This window comes from Haliotis asinina, chromosome 4 (assembly GCF_037392515.1).
Source record: "Haliotis asinina isolate JCU_RB_2024 chromosome 4, JCU_Hal_asi_v2, whole genome shotgun sequence".
Classification (NCBI taxonomy): Eukaryota; Metazoa; Mollusca; class Gastropoda; order Lepetellida; family Haliotidae; genus Haliotis; species Haliotis asinina.
The window spans coordinates 65952517-65964187 of NC_090283.1; the positions used below are offsets into that span (position 1 = coordinate 65952517).

The following is an 11671-nucleotide window of genomic DNA, read 5'->3' on the forward strand; positions in this document are numbered from 1 at the left end:
AGTGACCATTTTCCTACTATGTTAAAACCTGTACTCCGTCATCAAGACGAAATTTTAAAAAGGCTAACTGGGCTTTATATGAAACACTGTGTGCTGAAAAACTTAAACCTGAACGTTTTATTGACGTTCCCGATGCTATTAAATGCTTTTCGGATGAACTAAATTCCATAGCTGATGAGTGTATACCAAAGTCCTCTGTAGTTCCACACATAAGAAAACCATGGTTCAACGATGAGTGCAAACAAGCTAGGAAGGCAAGGAAAAAAGTAGAACATTATTTCCGTCGCCATCCTATGGTGCATAATTTAAATAAATTTAAAATTTTAAATGCTAAAGCGGGGCGTAAACAGAACAAACGCCAATCTTGGCAAAATTATGTATCCAAAATAAATTCTCGGACACCCATGTCCAAGGTATTGAACATGGTCCAGAAAATCAAAGGTAAAGGTACTAAATCTACTGTCCATCATCTTAAAGATGGAGATCAATTACTTACTGACAAACTCTGTTTGTAACGCATGATAAGCAATCGACTTGTTTGGTAACAAATAACCTCATGACAGATATACAGTGTAGTGTCCGTAAAAACAGAAGTACTGTCGATCACCTAGTGCGACTGGAATCATTTGTGAAAAACGCACTAATTCATAAACAACATGCTGTGTCTATCTTTTTGGTCTAAAAAAAGCATATGACGCAACCTGGAAATATGGCATTTTGAGACATTTACATGACTTCGGTTTGCGAGGTCGTTTGCTTGAATTCATAGCCAACTTTTTAAAATATAACAGACAATTTCAAGTCCGCGTGGGTTCTACCCTGTCTGATCATTACAATCAGGATCAGGGTGTTCCACAAAGCAGTATTTTGTCTGTCACACTTTTTAGTATAAAGATAAACAGTTTATCAAAAGTTTTAAACGATTCAATTGATGGATCGTTATTTGTGGATGACTTTAATATTTCTTGTCGTGGTAAAAATATGCATACTACTGAACAGCAACTACAGTTGTGTTTAAACAAGATTAATAAATGGTGTCTTGAAAACAGCTTTAAATTGTCTAAATCGAAAACTAACTGTATACATTTTTGTCGTAAATACAAACCACATAAAGACACTGAAGTGTCTCTAGATGGCACGCCGATTAAAGTTGTGGAGGAAGCTAAGTTTTTGGGTCTAATCTTTGATTCACACTTAACGTTTTTACCACATATTAAATCACTTACAATTAAATGCCTGAAAGCACTTGATGTATTGAAAGTTGTTTCAAATTCTAAATGGGGAGGGGATCAAGCTACCCTACTCCATCTATATCGATCACTAGTACGTTCTAAACTTGATTATGTCTCCATCGTCTATGGTGGAACCTGCAAAGGAACGTAAAACTATTAGATTCAGTCCATCATCAAGGTTTAAGACGTTGTCTTGGCTCCTTTAGAACTTCACCTGTTGACAGCCTGTATGTCGAGGCTCATTCATACCTTTTAAAAGGTGAAGATCCTCCATTTTGTATCCCTTGTGATGAGAGAGTCACGATCGAGCATATCCTGCTTGACTGTGTTGAATTCTTTATCACAAGGGATAAGTATTACACAGGTAAAACAATTAAGGATCTATTTACCAGCATTAGGTCTCATTTAATTATTGTTCTGTTAAAAGATATTGCTTTTTGGTTGCATTTTGAAAACTTGTTGTGTAGATAGATGTATTTTAATTATTGGAAGTTTGGATTAGTAACTTGAATTGTTGGTGGCTGTACCTTCAAAGGGGGTTGAAGTATTGTAAAATTATTGTCCACCTGAGAGGGTACGTAAGTCCAAAAGCATTCACAGTAAATTTAAACTTTCCACTGTTCTTAGTCGTAGTGTATGTGTATTTTTCATTTTTGGCTAGGTATGTCTAAATTGCTAAGAGCTGAGGGGATGATGTAAATCCAACTAGGGTCCATGCAGGTAGCAAAGGCACTGTAAGTTCCCATGGTCCCATGATAGTATGGTGATCTACCTTTGGTTGTTGGCAATCTATAGCCTGATTTTATATTGTATTGTCCGAATAGTGATATTAGTTTTAACTTTCCATGCTAGTTGTGATATTCTAGATGTTTTACTGACAGTTTTTTTATACTATACATATATTTCATTTCAGAATGAAATGTTCTCGTCAGGATATGGCTGAAACATTGCCGATGTGACGTTAAGTATTAAGTCATTCACTCACATTGTTGCACCATGGTTTACGAAGGTGAGGAATTACAAAGGACTTAGGAATTGATTGGTCAGCGATTTCATTTAACAGAGACGAAAACAACTCTATCGGATCTGATACATTCATAGAGTTTTCCGGTATTAATGTTTCCGTACACAACATTTCATATAAAGACCAATTGACCTTATTTAAATTCCACCGTGATAAAGGTGGATCATCATCAGGTTTGACAGCTTTTAGGACAGTTGGGAAAGGTTCCGCAAAGGTTATCATGAACAGACCAGTCAAATTCGTTGTAAACATTCGAATCAGCGAAGGACAGATCAAGTGCAGAATAGGTTCCTGTTCTAGGATGTAAATAGGCGTTTGATTCATTAAAAACACACAAGCTATTATCAGATGTAAAATCCTCAGTAATCTGGCTTTATAGTTTGTGCTTGTACTTCCCCATAGAGGGTTGTGCCTGTTCAAATCGCCCATGATGATACAGGGCTTTGGTAACTGATCATAGAGATTTTGGAGATAGTTTGTCGGAGAACAGATGAATGTGGAATGTACTAAGAGCACGGAGTAACTGCAGTGTGCAAGCTGAGGCGAATAGCTACAGTTTTGAGATTTGTATTCAGGTGAACATCACCATGAACGATGTTATGTCGAACTAATATATTGGCCCGTGCAGGTAGCAAAGGTACTGTAAGTCCCCATGGTCCCTAGTGTGGTGATCTACCTTCTGTCGTTGGCGATCTATAGCCTGTTTGTATACTGTATTGTCCATACAACGATATCAGTTTTAACTTTCCACACTAGTTTTAATGCTAATTGTGATATTCTAGTTGTTTTATTGTCCTTTGTTGACAGCTTTTATAATGTACACAATAGTTGTTTTCATTGTGGAATGTTCTCGTCACGATATGGCTGAAATATTGCCGATGTGATGTTAAATATTAACTCATTAAGCCCTGGAGCCGCTCCACTGCCCAACACCTGGCATCCCTCGCTGACTGCCTGATTGCTGCGACGAGCCTAATTAGTGCTAATTATGCCTGATTTCCCTGGCAGGTCTCGGATATGACAGGAAACTGTCTAGTCTCACAAACAAGTACTGATTATTTAATTGTGTCGTAAAGATGTAAATAGGAAAGAGGCCGATGTGAATACATTTATTACAGCATTTCATGTAATTTATTACCTGTGCCTCTCATACCCCTTTGCCAGTTTTATCAACACCTACGCGGTCTTTGTACGTACGAGATGAACAAATATACAAATTCCTCCTGTCTCTCTCATCGTATGGACTGAATTATAATATATTATTTATAATAGAGTTTAAAAGGAGGGGGGCTTGCATTATAATCGTCTATATTTTTTGCCAATACATTGCTCGTTCTTACTATTTCCAGGAAAGTATCAATTGGTGTGTAAGTAACATGGAACATATAGTTTGTCACTTTGTTCGTCTTAACTTAACGCTGCAAACATACATCACCATTCATACACATACATACTGCATGATACATTTATCATTACTCGATTTTAAACAAAGCTTCCCGTCATGTGATGGGATAAAATATCCCGAATGTAACGCATTATATCTCAGTTACTCATTATATTGGCTGATACTTTGACCAATCGTATCGTGAGAACCTGTCACATAGGAAGGGCAAGGTGATGGGGCGTGAACTAAATTTCTGAAGAGCACGTTTGGTACACTCAAAGTGATAGGGTACAGACTGATTATTGGCTTTATCGTTGACCAATGGCTATGTTGTGTTTCGGCTGTATCAACTATCATGCAACAATTTGTGTAATGTAAACATACCATCAGTTACTGTAATGATGTATGAAAGAAACACATAAGACATATGGGAGTAGACTGACACTATGCTGAGTGTATTCGTTCTCAGATGGCGAACACACGTCTTAGTATTTTGGAAATGTAAAAGAATAACGACTGAAATTGAAGAGAATGAGTGAATTTAGTTTTACGGCGATTTTAGCTATATTCAAGCAGTATCGCGCGGGCTTCTCACATTGTGCCCAACAACTGACAAGAATGGTATACGGTACCATTTGTACAACACAACATAGTGCATAAAGCGTTATCGTCCTTGGAACAAGTCTTTATGGTAGGCCTCAAAACAGTCAACGCACAAAAACACATCACAGCTTGAACATCTGCATTTGATGTCTCGACGTTTGCCAGTCCGTTTCATTGTATGTAAGACATACTTAAACCAAATGATGTTCCGCTCATATCATTGTGAGAGATTAAATTGTTCAAAACATCTATGTCAATGGCAGTAAAGACGAATTTACGCACATGCATAATAATCTATGAAAGAAGCGTTTTCGCTGATACATTACTAGTGTATACTGAATATTTTAAGGAAAGTACTAATAAGCTAGACTGTGACTTACATATAACAGATTCAGTTTGTCGCTTTGGTTCATCCAGATTTAACGCAGAAAATATACAAACATACATGCATACACATTATATAATGCTATTCCTTGCACATACATAAGACAAAGGGTCATGGGATGGGCGTCATCAAAGTTCCCGAAAAGGACGTTTTGTATCTTAACTGTTCAATATAGTCCCTGTTATCTATGACCAATCGTATCATGAGATACCTGTCACATTGGAAATGACAGGTAATGGGGCGTGGGCTAAATTTCTGAAGAGTTCGTTCGGTCACTAGACAGCTTGGATACAGATTGACTATTGGTTAGATCGTTGACCAATCGATATGCTAGATTTCGGTTTATCAACTCTAGCTATCATGAAAAACTTTGTGTATCGTGAACATATATAATCGTAAGGATGCCTGAAATGTACACGTAGGACTAACAAGCACTTTGACGAGTTTACCTTTTTTTGAAGCGCCCAAAGCGCTACAGTCCGATTATTTTTACCCCGGATAACCCAATCCAATCATAGAGTAGAGATAGTATTTATTTGCGCATACTTTTTGCGCACACTACTTGTACATCAAACCTAATGGCTTGCTGAACATTTCAATATAATCTGTACATTGTTACGAATAAATATCATAATTCAAGTACATGTATTATAGAATTTAAAAAAGTAATATGATACTGATTTATTGTGATGTATACAATTGTAGTTGAATCTCCCCAAATATTTATGAAGATGGGCACGCTTATATTTGTTTCGAAAGCAAACGAGGTTCAGGGGATTGGCAATGGTTGTGACTCCACAAAACAGGTTGTCCAATGATGTTTGTATGAAGTTTGTTTTACACTTGTCACGGGACAAAAGTTGACCTGGACATGCATTCGACCAGAGGCTGTTATTTTGAGGTTGAAAGAGGTGTTCATATATTTAGTCTTGTCTGATTGAATGATTATACGCATCAATTCCGTAACTGATATATTATCCTCCTTTTATTGACGATGGATCTGATACACTTGATCAGTACACAGGATAAGATAATTACAGAGATCAAATACAAACGTTTCTTACACAATGCTTATGTAAATTGTGTTGAAAAATCACATTTCAAATAAGCATGAAACAGCTTGAACAAAATACCCCAGTTACCTTTGTATGGTTTATGTGTACTATGCATGTATACTATGAGTAGATGCAAGAGTTATCACTTCACATTCGATTATGTATTATTGTCAACTTTAAAAATCAATAGTCGCAAATGAATTAGGTCGAAATTGGTAACTTGGTTTATTTCAAATCTACACGAACATGAGTGTAATACAGTATTATTATTTATGTCTACGATTCATTATATGAACTATTGCAACGAATGAATGAATGAATGATTTAATTTAGAAGAAGGTTTTGTAACTTTGTCACCGTTAATTCAATCAATGTGCAAACATAGTATCTTAGTATTCACTCCGAATGACGAGTAACAAACACGTACCTCCTGTAACAACATCTCATAATCCCTTTTCTCGCAGACATGTGTTCATTTGCCTGTATAAGCCCGCGATATTGCAAGCAGTTGTTATAAAAACACATTAATAGTTCTTCTGATTAACACATAAAGTAACCTCTCTCGTAAGAAAGGCTAATCTTTGATCACTGATTGAAATTGAGTACGAATTTAAAATGTAAAACCCCCAATACGCGGCTCTCGCTGAATGAGAGGTGCTTTTCATAACCCCCAATATGCGGCTCTCGCTGAATAAGAGGTGCTTTTTATTACCCCCAATACGCGGCTCTCGCTGTGCGAAGCTAATTAATTTGCCGCATATACGCGGCTCTGGGCCTTAATGAGTTAACTCACTCACTCACTCGAACTAATATAGTTGAACCTCCAGTTGCTTTATCCCCAGGAGGAGAAAATAAATGATAAGAAGAAATAAATTTATCTAGGGTAAATACGGTAGTTAAAGCCGATCACCGTGGCTGCAGGGTTTGCACGAGAAGTTGTGCTTGTTTAGTCACGTGACAGAAGGTTACAAGGTGGGATGAAGAAATTGTTTCGTCACTCGAGGTCTACGCGTTGCTCAGGCGAGTACCTTTGCCTTGGTTTCTGTCCTATTGTCCCTCATGGATCAACAAGACTCCTCTACTCCGGACGTCTTTCAGGAGTCGAGACAGTCCAGTTCCGAACCTTTTGAGTCCTTTCAGCTGTTTAAGGGCTATATGGACAACAAGCTGAGGACATTGAAGAGAGACGTTGTCGACGAGTCCGAGGAAAGGACACTCAGTGTTTTCAAAAAGGTGAGAAAATTTGATACACCCACCTTCAAATAATGTTGAGAGTTCATTGAAAACCCTGGCTTCCAGGAATTTACCTTCTAGGTCACCTACTGAGTTAGAAGGTATAGATCTTGAAGATAATGCCTTGTATCAATCTGATGGTTTCGCGTTTGAGTCGAGTTCTTGTGCTATAGTAAAAGGTAATCTAAAGAAACACATTCCTTTCTGGAGAAAAATTTCTGCTTCTGATTACATTTTGCAAGTTATAGAACATGGTTATGTTATTCCATTTTTTGAAACTCCCGCTTCCTCGTATAGTCGTAACAATTGCTCTGCTTTTAAACACAGTGTGTTTGTGACTGAAGCAATTCAACAACTCCTGAGTAATAAGTGTATTGTGAAAGTTCAACAAAAACCTCATGTTATAAGTCCACTGTCAGTGTCTGTTAAAAAATCTGGCAAGAAAACGTTAATTTTAGACCTGAGGTTAGTAAATCGTTACGTTTGGAAGGAGAAAATTGTTCTCGAAGGCCATAGTGTTGCTTTGAACTATGTTCATATTGGAGGATGTATGTTCAAGTTTGACTTAAAGTCAGACTATCATCACATTGATATTCATGAAGATCAGCATAAGTTTTTAGGTTTTTCGTGGACAGACAGTGGTCGTACCAAGTATTATTGTTTTACTGTTCTCCCTTTTGGTTTAACTTCTGCACTATATATTTTTACCAAATGTTTTTGACCTCTTGTGAAGTATTGGCGACAGAATTCCATTGATATCGTTGTGTATCTGGACGATGGGTTTGGTCTGGCGCAGACTGTAGACTTAGGCAGAAAACATTCTTCTTAGATCTACGTTGGCTGAGGCAGGTTTTGTCTGTAATGATCAGAAATCCGTCTGGGAACCTTCAAAACAAATAGAATGGCTTGGCTTTAACTGGGATCTTGACAAGGGTATCATTTCCATTCCTTACAGGAAACTTAACGATATAAACCAAAGTTTTTCAAAGTTCATGTCCCTCCTACCCACTTTTACACCAAGAGACGTTGCCAGGCTGACCGGTAAAGTCATTTCCCTTATGCCAGTATTTGGAGACGTATGTAGGCTATTAACGAGGCAGATGTACTTGCAGATGCAGGGTCATGCTCACTGGGATAAAGTTGTAACGTCTTATGACAATCCTGGCTTTGTTTCAGAGCTAGTATTTTGGAGAGACAATGTTTTGAATTTTAATAGTAGAAGTTTACAGCAAGAGTTTTCTCCCCTTATTAGTGAGTTTTCAGATGCAAGTTCGGTTGGTTGTGCAGCATTTATCCAGGGTACCGATTACATTTTTCACCATACATGGAATAGTTCAGAAAAAAACATTCAGCTCAACTTGGAGGGAATTAAAGGCTGTTGAATTAGCATTGTTTTCTTTTAGACACTTTCTAGCACACAAGTCGGTCAAGTGGTTTTCAGACAATAAAGCAAGCTGTCACATCGCTACTTGTGGTAGTTTTTCCCCTGTACTACAGACTTTAGCCCTGTCGATCTTTAGATGAGTAAGGTCAGATAACATCAGTCTACAGTTCTGTTGGATTCCCAGGTCACAGAACGATAAAGCAGACAGTTTGAGTAAATTCCAAGATTATGATGATTGGACCATATCGTATCGTGTTTTTCAATTGTTAAATAACAGGTGGGGCCCTCACTCTGTGGACAGGTTTGCGAGCCATATCAATGCTAAACTAAACAGGTTTAACTCCAGATTTTGGACTCCGGGTCCAGAGGCGGTCGATTCGTTTACTCAGGATTTGTCCAGAGATAATAACTGGGTAGTTCCACCCGTATCTTTAGTGACGAAGGCCATAAAGTATGCCCTGAACAATAAGGCTCCAGCTACACTGGTAATTCCCTACTGGCCATCGGCATCGTATTGGTCAACGTTGTTTGAAAATGGTGCATTTCGCTCCTTTGTAAAGGACTTTATCCAGTTAAGCGGCAGTACTTCCTTTCAGGAGGGCAGCAGAAAGTCAATTTTTGATAATTTGCAAGGTTATGCATTAGCCATTAGAATATAGATTAGTGCTTGTGTCACTGGATATTTTCAGAGCTGCTTACCGCTGGCGTATGGAGTGAGAGAAACAATCCACAGGACGAGAGACTACTGACTTTAGCTGACACGTTACCCGATATAGTGTTAAAATCAAGGGCACCAGCTACTACAAGCAAGGATAGTAGAGCATATAAGAGCTGGAGAGTATGGGCCTCTAGTTTTGATATTAGTTTTCTTCCAGCGTCGTCTTTTCATGTTTCGTTGTATCTAGTTTCCCTGATTCAAAGCGGTAAGCATAGTTGTAGCATAACAGAAGCAATTTATGGTATTTCATGGGCACATAGGATCTCAGGACTCCCTGATCCTTGCGCAGATAACCTGGTCATTAATGTTAAAGAATCAGCAATGAGAACCTGTGTAAAACCTGTGATTAAGAAAGATCCAATCACACCTGATATGTTGTTAAAGTTGGCAATACCTTTGGCGGAAGCAATGCTACTTTGCTAGATTTAAGATTCTTATCAATGTCTTTGCTCTCATATGCAGGATTTTTCAGATTTTCTGAAGTAGTGAGCATTAAAAGAAATGATATTACCTTTGAAAAAGGCTACATAAGTATTTTTCTCAGAACAAGTAAAACTGACCTTTATAGAGACGGGAGAACTGTTTCGATTTCTGTTACTAGTTCTCCGACATGTCCAGTTACTATGTTAAAGAGGTACCTTGAGGCAGCAGACCCCGTAGAGTCTTCCGAAGATTACATATTTAGACAACTGTGTTATTGTAAACGTAAATCAAAATACAAATTGAAAGGAAAATCTCCGCTCTCCTACACTAGAGCTAGAGAAATATTCCTGGAAAAATTAAAGTTCATCGGTGAAGATCCTTCCAAAATCGGACTGCACAGTTTTCTCTCAGGGGGAGCCAGTGCTGCGGCTAACGTCGGTGTACCAGACAGGATATTTAAACGACACGGTCGCTGGGCTTCGGAGACAGCTAAAGACGGTTATGTGAAAGATGATATCAATTCATTACTCCTAGTGTCAGCGAATTTGGGAATTTGAATGTTTCCGGTTGCGGCATTTGTTGGAAGCATCAACAGGCCCGTTCTTTTATATCGAGGCGCAGTAGACAGCACCCTGTATTATGAGTATGTTGTAATTTATGTTCGTTTGAGCGAAGCGAATTAGAATATAAATAAATTTATCTAGGGTAAATACGGTAGTTAAAGCCGATCACCGTGGCTGCAGGGTTTGCACGAGAAGTTGTGCTTGTTTAGTCACGTGACAGAAGGTTACAAGGTGGGATGAAGAAATTGTTTCGTCACTCGAGGTCTTCGCGTTGCTTAGGCGAGTAGCTTTGCCTTGGTTTTCATGGTTTTATTGGGGGAAAAGGCCACTGGGCTGTGTTGCAAATGTAGGCCACTCGGCCGTGTTAAGCCAATGGGCTGTATTGGTAATGTAGGTCACTGGGCCGTGGTAAGCCAATGGGCTGTTTTGCAAAATGTAGGCCACCGGACCGTGTTAAGCCACTGGGCCGTGTTAAGCCACTGGGATACGTTGTTTATGTAGGCCACTGAGTCGTATTATACATTTAGGACTATGGACAGTATGTATGACATATGGTGCTGTTTCACTGAGGATGAGCAGAGGTTAAATGTAGGAAATGCCGTATATACACAGGGACTGCTGACAGGCATACAGTCAAGGACCCAACAGCGGTGAATCTTATGGAGCGGAACGATCACTGTTATAAGTTAAGTATGCTTCATGTTCAGGCAGGCAATTCTTGTGTAGGCTCCAACGTGTCGTACCGTTTGTTGGTACTTGCAAACGTTTAAGGTGATGATTGTTTATTTTACCGAATACTTAGTAAATCAGAGGTTCATTTTTTCACTTGGGTGTGTCTGTCATCTTTAAAGCTAATATCGTTATCGATGAAGTTTCAGTATAATTGGTGCACCTTATTTCAGAAGTAGTTCAGATCTGGGTTGATTCATCTTGGATGTGAAGAAGGCCGTGCTTTAAGCTGATACGTTTACCAGGTGGAGATGATAATGCTTCTTCGCTATTCTCAAGGACTGCATCATAACGGGCGTTCATCTTCATCAGATTCCAGGATATATATTGTGTGGAGGCCTGCAGACTTTCGCGTTTGTCGTATGCCGTCGTCATTGATACGGTTTGATGTGCTTTTACATTGTAAATTTTGAAATAAACCTACTGGCCCTCGACGCGCGGTAGACAGCACCCTGTATTACGAGTATGTTGTACTTGGTAAATAATTTATGTTCGTTTGAGCGAAGCGAATTAGAACATAATACTGCCTTAAATCAGGTGTATCAGTATTTTTGAGATACGTCTCTTGGAGACATAGTGCTGATGGTTTAAGTCTTGTACTAACACTAACAACTGTACTTCAATTAAGTTATTTTTAAGTCCTCTGCAATTCCACTGTACTAGATTAGCTGAATGGCTCATAGTGGGATAAGCATCTAAGGAGCAGTAACGGGAGATACTGCTCTACCTTTCTTTTTGGGTGAGTGACCATTTGAATGGCCACCAGCGCTCACACGGGTGGATACTTCAGTAGCCATACGATGTGTGGCTGAAAAGTTCTAAGCCTCACTGTGAAAAAAAGTTACAAAGTCCACGTTTGTAATTTATTTTTCTACATAGTCCCCTTCCAAGCTCACACAATTTTGCCAGCGATGCTGCAAGGCCCGAATCCCAGTCAG

The 11671-nt window shown here is 38.8% G+C and overlaps 1 pseudogene; it reads left to right on the plus strand.

The window, feature by feature from the left end:
* Positions 1-6742: 6742 nt before the first annotated feature.
* LOC137281110 (integrase/recombinase xerD homolog) lies at positions 6743-9998 on the plus strand (annotated as a pseudogene).
* The last annotated feature ends 1673 nt before the right edge of the window (positions 9999-11671 follow it).